This window comes from Oreochromis aureus, linkage group 2 (genome assembly GCF_013358895.1).
Source record: "Oreochromis aureus strain Israel breed Guangdong linkage group 2, ZZ_aureus, whole genome shotgun sequence".
Classification (NCBI taxonomy): Eukaryota; Metazoa; Chordata; class Actinopteri; order Cichliformes; family Cichlidae; genus Oreochromis; species Oreochromis aureus.
The window spans coordinates 21,923,691-21,933,255 of NC_052943.1; the positions used below are offsets into that span (position 1 = coordinate 21,923,691).

A 9,565-nucleotide genomic window follows, 5' to 3' on the forward strand; every position below is an offset into this window, starting at 1 on the left:
AAATGTTGTGTTTGACCTTAGCTACCTTCATCTGTCTCCTCTAAAAGCAGCTCCATTTTACAGCTCACGATGGCTTACTTATCCATTAGTTTTAGTCTATTGGTAGATTAATACAATTCATATTACATTTTGTTAATTGATGGCAAGTGTGTTTCTCCTGGACACAAATTACTTTGCATAACTTTTGGATGTGCATGGTTAACACTGTAAATGTAATTTTTTCCCCTTTTAATTCCAAACAACAATCTTTTTTTAATCTTTAAAAAAAAGAAAGCTTGTGTGCATAAACCTAACCAAATGTCATGCAAAAACAAAACATTCTCAAGATTTGCACCACTTGTGCTGCATCTTTTTGTGGACTCTGTCAGTCTAAAATTGGAGCGTTTGCTTTCAGAGTTTTTTTTTATTGAGACAGATGGTGCTTCAATGCACCAATGCCAAGGAGCACCTTGTGCTCATGTCAGGGATACTTGCAGCTTTGACAAACTGGCAGTATTTTAACACCCAGGGAATGAGAATGGGTTGGTTGTTTCTTCAGTGTTAATGGAAATATAAGTGTAAATAAACATGATATACTGATTTAAGACCAGGCACCCAAAAATAACGAAGATACGTGTTCTCTTATTCTACCTGCATTACTGGGACAATTCCAGCTGTTCCCTCTGCTTTTTCCATGATATTAAGCTTAGTTCACTGTTGTTAAATTGATCCAGTACTCTTATTTACCTCCTTCCTCATGCCAATAATAACCTGTTTCCAGTTCTTTAAAGCAATTTTGTCATTCTGCCTTTCAAACTCTTATTTGTGTAACCCACCTGCATCCCCACCTTATCGTGGATGTTTAGAGAGTGTCATCCATGTTTACATCTACCACCTGCTCCACCACCAGTGCCTAGACTATGGGGGTCCTGTCCTACTTCCTCCCATTGTGCGTATAATGTCAGCAAGTCATCTTCAAGCAGTGCTTAGAGTCTCTATATCAATAAATAATGTTAATTACTTTCACTTGATCTCTCCTTATTGACATCAAAGTTATTCATGCATGCGTGTGTGATATATGATGACAAGGTGATGATGTTTAAGGTGCTGTGTTCAAGTCAGTCTACACTCCATTTCATTACTGTTTAGTTTAATTATCCATTCTTCTGTGCCAAGGTGACATATTGCAATTTTTACTCATATTTGACTGTTTGATGAACAAAATAATGACCTGCAGTTGATTTCGGTGGAACGTTTTCTTGCAAATGGCAGATCTGTGCGCAAGCAAATATCGAATGCCATTTTTTATCTGCACCTGAAGTGAGCGTTTGATTTACTGTGTGCTTTCTTTTTTATTACAGCTGTTTCTTGATTGATCAAATTTGTTTTTTTATGCAAATGTTGCCCTCCGTGTTTGCGCAGCGGCACACATAAAGCTGTTCCAACCTTACTGTTTGAATTGTGCTGTAATATGTTTTTCCTATACACATCAACACAGCTCTATGTAGAATTCTAATGCTGGTCAATATAAGAAATGGGGTTCAATTTAGAACGACACATAAAAGTGGAAACCAGGATCGCGTATGAGAAACAATATATTTCACATTTTTTCTTGATACAGACATTAACACTGATTGTTTAGCTAAATGTAGGTAAGCTAAAAAACCAGACAAACAAGTATTCAGCTTCTGTAATGGGTACATTTCTCATTTGTGATAGCTACAGTGATATATTATTAAATCTCAAAGCTTGAGCTGTCTTCCCATTTGGGGGTGTCAGGCTATAATGTCAGCACAGTACCTGACATTATTTGTAAAAGGACTCTTCAGCAGGTTGCTGTCAGAAGGGCCTGAACCCAATCCTCCTGGCTGAAGGATCATCTCCTTAATTACCAGGTCACCCTGACACTGAAATGAGGTATGATTTATGAGGAACATTACAGTTCAAGTGTTCATAACAGTAATAAGAATCCAGGACACTTAAGGATGATTACAATTATTTCTGTGGTTCAATTGTTCAGGGACCAAGAAGGATGTGCACTCATGGTTCTCTTAATCAGGTCTGAGCTGATTAGTGGTTGTAAATAATCTTAATATTTATTTTAACCTACTTTAGGTAAGAGATGAGGTTGGATTTGTCTCTTTACTGCTCATATCCTATTAGATTAGTTGGCAGGTGCGAAAAAGGCACTACTTTGCTTTTTTTGTCCCACCAAGGTCATTGCAATTCAAAGAAAACAGACTTTTAAAGAAGATTTCTAATGTGATGAGATAAAAAGGCAGACTGCAGTGAGATATTCCCAGTGGTAGAACTTTTGTGATAGTTTGTGAAATAGCAAGGCAGTCTGCTCAAGGCTATTGCTTCTCACTCCTGCATTAAATGCACAGGCATACATATATCAGTTCACACGCGCTCGCTAGGAGCAGTCAGAAGGTGTCCAGGGAGATGAAGGAAATCAGTTAATGAAGCATGTGCAGCATATGAGTCCGACTGAAAAGAGATGGCCCACCCAAGAAAAATCGACATCAGCTGTTTAAGCACCCTTCTTAGCATTATTTCCATTTAACCATGACTATAATCATTCTCCAACCTCAGCACCTTTTTTTAATTTGGGAATGGGAGCATTATAATGTTTTAAAGGCACTGTTAAAAAATGATGATGTCAACAGGGACAGCGGATGAGCGATCACCTGAACAGAAACAAAGACCATATCTCACAGTTTAATCTCATGGACTAGTTTTAAAATTACAGGTAATACAATTTTTGAAAGGGGATTATCAAAGATTTCCTCTTTGTGTTTTGTCTTTTGTGTTTAGTGTTCTCATTATGAGAAAAAAAAAATCATATATAAGAGGATATCTGCCCTGGTCCTATCATCTGGTTTTAGATAATACACAGCCTTATTTAATTTGCCTGTTTACTTCTGTAGCATCTTTGGTAGAAGTCCAGGAGCAGCTATACACTTGAATTAGCTTGATTACTGCAGACACTGATAAATAAAGACCTTCACTGAAAAGTTCAACAGTGAGCTGACATGCAGCAGTATTTCTCAGCGCATGTCGAATAACTTAAGGTTAGATCAATAGGCGAGTCCCTTTCTACATCAGGCGAGTCTCCAGCAAACTACCCCTAAAGAGCCATTATTTACTGCTTGCCCACGTTGCAACAAATGAACCCAGCATGAGCCCATTAACGTGTAATTAGAGAAAAGAATGAGACAAATATTTAACAACACGAGTGTTTCTGCTCATTAGATCAGCTTCAAAAGGGGAATTATTAATGCTTTCCAAGCTAGGACTAGTGATAAGCTCGAGTTACAGGAGAAAAAGTTCAGCTGTGATTTATTCCTCTGCCGTTGCATTGTGTGTCTGTCTGTCAGCAAGATTACACAAAACCCGCCAAGCTGAACTTGATAAGACCTGGAGGAGATGTGGAACACTGGCGGTTTTAAAAAGGCAAAATTGCAATCCACTCTTCAGTGCCTTACTGGTTTGGTTAGTTCACCAATAATATACTATTGCTTTTTAAGTCTTGTTAAGCAATGCAGAAATCTCCTTGTGATGTCACAGATGCCAACATCAGTCAAAAATAGTAACATAATATCAGATTAATTGCAAATAGGGGATTTACTTTGTTCTGTCTCCAGTTTGCCACTCAAAAGCTACTCCATATGGTAGTGGTATACATATTTACCTAACATGTGTAATGTTTCTAGTTTAAGACCAGGAACAGATACAAGTCTCTTGGGGATTGTGCCAGGAAGGGCATAAGGTTGTCCACTGTATGTGGAGCAGGCCGGAGAGGACCCAAACGCAGATTCACAGAGACGGGACTTAAACTCAAAACACAGCTTTATTCGCTGAACGAATAAACAATACAAAACTAAACTGGGAAATCTAATGAACTGAGCACACAGGGAAAAACTCAAAAATCCCACACAACCATGAGGGAGATCGCAACACTGGACAGAAGAAAACAATTCCCTAATCATTCCCTGTGTATTTAAATATACAGGAAACACACGGGGAAGACAGCTGAGGCCAATTACACACAACAAAACAGAGCTAAACATAACACATGAGAGGAGGTACCTTCAAAGTAAGAGAAGCAAAACAAAACATGGCGCACACAGGCAGGAGACTACCAAAGTAAAACAGTAAAACATGAAGTAACAGTAACACATGCACAGAGACGCAGACAGACACACAGAGACATGACTGGGAAAACATGGATAAAGAATGAAACACGAAGAAGGAAGCAAGACACAAGAACTCAAGTATAAAGACAGACACACAGATAGCAAACACACAAGAGGGAATCTAATAATCAAAAGCTAAACAGAACAATCTTGGCACTATAGAATAAACTCAAGACTAACAAAGTGGACTTAAACATAAATAATAATAAAAAAATAAAATGACAAAAACACAAGAAAACTCAAAACGCTTGGTCAAATGACCCAGGACCATGACAAAGGTATAAAACTACCCTCTGTGGCGCTTTGGTCTTGTGAGCAAAGAAACAGCTGAAATCAGTAGCATCTCCATGTACAAACTCAAGGCATGATTTTGCATTTATTTGTTATTTTGGAATTTTTCAAGCATAAAATAATACTTATTACATTGCTGTAATGGTATGTTGACAATATCTTACTTTTCCCCAACTTTGTTGTTTCAAAAATTAATCATTAATACTGCAATGAGACATTTTTTGGCCACACTGGTTTGGAATCAAGATGTGAACACACAACTGACATTATCACCTTCTGATCTGATGTGGTAAACAGTTGCTCATTTACACATCCAACAGATGCTGAGCAACATTAGCATTCATTTGAATTCATAATGAATCTAAGTCCAGTATTTACACTCTGCTCAGTCTACTCTGAATTTGAACACCTCTCTTTAAACCTCCGCTTTGTTCACCAGATACCTTTTTTTGCCGTTTGGTGCTGTGTTTGCTTGCACCAACACAGTAACAGTCAGTTAAAATACCAAGATTACAGGCTGTAATCAATGAGATGAAGAGAACTGCGAGGTTGGGTGAATTCTCAGGGGGGTCCTCTATATGAGTGACTGCTGAGCCATTGTCACACATTAACTTTGAACAATTTCAGGGGAATCATGTGAGGATATTGGCCACAATCTCTCACATGCAGCACAAAGCTGGTCAGCATGCTTCAGATGCATTTTCAGGGAAGGGAGATGGCTGGATAGAGTGTGCAGGATGCAGACTTGCTAGCAATAAATGCACTGGGCAATTAACTGTGGTGACTAGTGAGGTGACAGGTTAAAAACCTACTAATGTGGTACATTTCTGTGTCACATGCACATCTGTCAGGTGAAGTCTGGAGAAGTTCAACGCTGCACTGCTTTTGTGAACACTGCTCTATACTGATCCGCGGTGCTTTAAATATGCTGCAATAAAAAAGGGTCAAATTAAACAATGTGAGCACGAGTGATATTTTAAATATCACACCAGGTGTCTGGAGCGTTGGCGTTTTGATGAAAGATGCTTCCTCTGTAAGTCAGCCTGCATGGCATTAACAAAGCTTCAAACTCAGAAATTCCATTGCTATATGGATCCAAGAAATCCAACTGGCGGAGTTTCAGCTAGCTTCATCATCAAAAGTCAACATCTTTATCTGTGTAAACAGAGAAAGAAAATCTCAGTTCACAGTGAATTGCTGTGAAATACGAAACCTTGGTTTCACAGGGATTGCATTAAAGATTGTACCTGGCACTCTCTATGACTTAACAGAAGCAGTGGAGTTAGCGCTGACTGAATTAAGGATACTGTAGGGACTGGTTGCAGTGGGAAAAGTGCTATCCAGCCTTAACTTACTCCTGTTGCTCTGATTAAAATTAATGCAGTAGCCTGCTTCATTTCGCAGTGGTGAAGCTTCTTCATGTAATGGTTAATTCATACGCTGGTTTTGTTTTCATCGTATTCCATATTATATTTGGGCTGTGTTTAGTCTCACCTGGGAAGAATTCCTCCCTGTCCATCCAGTTCTCAGTGGCAGTTGATCATGCTCCACAACATCCCCCATAATCCCTTGCTCTGCTTCCACTTGATGTCATCTTTTCCCGGGGATTAGCACGGGTTCCCTGAGGGCTTGTGATAAGCACACCTTCTTAGAACAGCCCAGTCAATGAAAACCAGAATCAGGATACTTAAAAGTTTCACTTACACATACAAAGATGGCAACGCACATACAAAAACACACAAATATGTCATACACCAGAAAACCAGAAAACTAAAAAGAAACTCAAACATGATCATCATCATCATTTATTTATATAGCATTTTAAAAACACACCTGGTAGACCAAAGTGCTGTACAATACTAATATATAATGATCATCAAATACCATCAATTATTTATCCAATGGAAATTTACCAAATGAAAAAACACTTTGCCTATATATATATATATATATATATATATATATATATATATATATATATATATATATATATATATATATATATATATAAAAAAATGTTCTCAACTGCAGTTTATCTGTCAGCAGTTGAACAGTGCGCCCCGAGGCTAGAGTGTGATGGCTGTGTGTGCAGAACTGTTTGGATAAAAACAATATTCTGCCAATTGCACACTGAGTTTTTGCAGTGGTCCCTGTAGACTGGATTTTTTAAGCATTTGGAAGTTTGTCCATGGCATTGAAATAATATTTGGCTTACATCCTTTCTCTCCCTCCCAAATGCAGATTGATCTCATAAGCCTTATAGACAATAGAAATAAAATAGAAAAATTAAGAGAGCCAAAGCTTTTAAAAAAAAAAAAAAAAAAAAAATATGCTTCTACTAATTTATCTCACTCAACGACAAACAAAGGTAGCTGACAACAAAACCCGAGAGGATGTAAACTGACATTTCAAAGGTAAAATGCACAAATGACAAGTGAAATAAACTCAGTGACAAGACTTTGAGGCCCGCTGTTAAAAAAAGGTCCTTTTATTCTTACACAAAGCTAATTGGGTGAAAATCAACCCACTGTTTAATGCTTTTCAGAGTAGTAAAATTCTACCACTTCAAAATGAACTGAAATAAACCACAAGTATAGTCCAACCACTTTTATGCACCTGTCAGACCACAATAGAGCAAGAAGCAGAGAGGACTGAGGATAGGTTTAATAACCAGAACACAAAACCGCATTACTACACCACCGTCATGATCTGACATCTTGGTTTTCAGTCAATATCCAGCGATCAATACTTGGACCATGCTGAAACCAACATTTTCAGATGATACCAAGCATAAATGATGTATGTCATGGCTGAGTTATTGACCCCAGAATGAGAAAAACAAAAACAAAGTATATACACGCATAAACAACAGTCTCAGAGACCCAGCTGTCCGCATGTATTTAGGGCTGTCATTACTCTAACATGAGATGCTGCCACAATTTATAGTCCCGTTTCCTTTGCACAGTCTTTCACCACTTATGCACAGAAAAATAGGATCATCTGCATCTCTCTGGAGGACACCCCCATTGGGCTTTGTGTGGCTTATATGTGTACTACTAAAAATTTTCTTCATTGCACTTCTAATCATTCAACAGATAAGGGAAGGGTGGGTTGTTCTCAGTGAAAAAAATAATAATGAGAGACATACAAAAAAAAGTTAATGAGGTTTTTCCTGTATTACACCTCTAGAGGCAGGGGTCCGCTAAGCAGCAATGTCATTAGACAGGAATTAAACTGGGACTGTTGTTTTGCTGTGCTATCAATTCATGTGCTTTAATTGCATAACCAAAGTGTTGTGCCAAAACAAGGCGAGCCGAAGATGCAGCAGCGTGAGTGTGACTGCTGCGTGTGTCGTGAACAGAAGCCTTATTGCTGTTATTCTTCTAGAAAATGGGGTTTCTATACACACACACAATGCAACCCTGCCTTCTTTTTTTGTAAGTGCAAACTCTTAAACTGGAGCAGACACAAACTCAGTCCCAAGAGAAGCAATACATTAGCGAACACCCTTTAGCAAGCTGGGGACTATGTCCTAATAGTATTTTAAAGCAGCTACTCTTGGCAATCCATCATGGAGATAGCAATCCCAGCCTGTCCCCTCATACTGCAGTCATCATACACACAGGTGGCTCTATGCACACTTATGCACCAGGTAATTCATAGGTGGAAAACCCCCCAAAACAAAACAGAAATATGCAACAAAATAATAGAACCTTTAACTATTTTAAAGTTAAAGTAATCTACATTTTGATCAGCCTACTAGAAGAGTCTAGTCTACTAGTCTCCCTGTGTGCACCGCAGAGCAGGTAGACAGCATTGACTTTGCTCAAGATAATGTCATTCAAAAGGAAACTGTCCCACTTCTTTAACACGCAACCCGTGTCCTCAAAGCTGAAAGCACTTTAGGGAATAAAATAGGCCACAGCTACATCTCTGGGAAATGTCATGTGAGCTGTAAGGTTAAGATATTTTGGGGATAGCGATGGTGTTGGGGGTACGTTTGTTGAAAGAATAATGCAAGATACCAATTAAATAAAAACACAGATCGTATAAAACATAGACAGAAACACCCACTAGTTTCGGACTGTGTTTTAAAGCTTCAACAGCACAGAACATGACCTTATATGGACATGGGTGGAATGCTAATTTATCAGCTAACCAAACGCATGAAGTTTATGAATGCAACAGCTAGTTAGTGCCATATAACAAAATCCACTCACCCAAACTAAAGCACAAACATCTTGGTTGGTCAGTACCCCACAACAATAATATTAGCAACATTACCTGTGAAAAATTCTCCAAAAGAATATAACAGCACAAATGTAATAAAGGACTCTGGTTTAATGACTAGAAGTAATGGCCGAGGCCTAGAAGACGCTGATTAGCTCCATCTTCCAGCTGGTTGTGTTGGGACACCTGTCATTCAATGCTGCCATGCTGCCAAATCAATTATCCAGGTGGATGAAAATTCAATCCAGAGTTGTTATGAAGAGGAAAATTATCCACACACCAAAACTGTATTTTTGTACCAGACTATAAATATGGTTTTTAATGGTGTGAATGTGGGGATAGCACCTTTAGGTCTATGGGGATTGCCTCAAGTAGCACCAAGAGGAACTGTAGTTTTTGCCACTTCAGCGCTAGCTGTTTTTTCAGTCTCTATGTTGCTCCTTGCGTCAAAATGCAAGAAATGGAACTACAGCAAAGCTACCGTTGGGTGAAATATATATGGATTTACTAAACCTACTGAGAAAAATTTATTTAAACTACTGACACTATACATGTGATGCATTTTTAAAAATGGGCTAATCCCCATGCTTTTAAGAACGTAGAGACAAAATGAGGTTATTACAGAAAACAGAGCTGCTCAATTACCCAAATAATTAATGGCTTGCAACACCTTCCCTGAATATTTCTTAACAAATTGATAAATCTCACTTCATAACATTAAAAAATATAAACGAAATACTGCTGTCTTTTATGGCCCTAAATTATTTTTTATGATTGTCAGGCTATCTGAATCAAACAAGCAAATGTAGTTGAGGTACTAGTGGTCTCTTGCAAAATATATATATAAACGAATCTCCTACTGTAAT

The 9,565-nt window shown here is 38.2% G+C and overlaps 1 long non-coding RNA gene across 1 annotated transcript; it reads right to left on the minus strand.

The window, feature by feature from the left end:
- Positions 1-3,876: 3,876 nt before the first annotated feature.
- Positions 3,877-8,823, minus strand: LOC120432992. The gene is made up of 3 exons (XR_005608250.1): positions 8,690-8,823; positions 5,964-6,097; positions 3,877-5,624 (listed from the first exon to the last, which is right to left on the minus strand). It is a non-coding gene; the product is annotated as an uncharacterized LOC120432992 (long non-coding RNA).
- Positions 8,824-9,565: the final 742 nt, after the last annotated feature.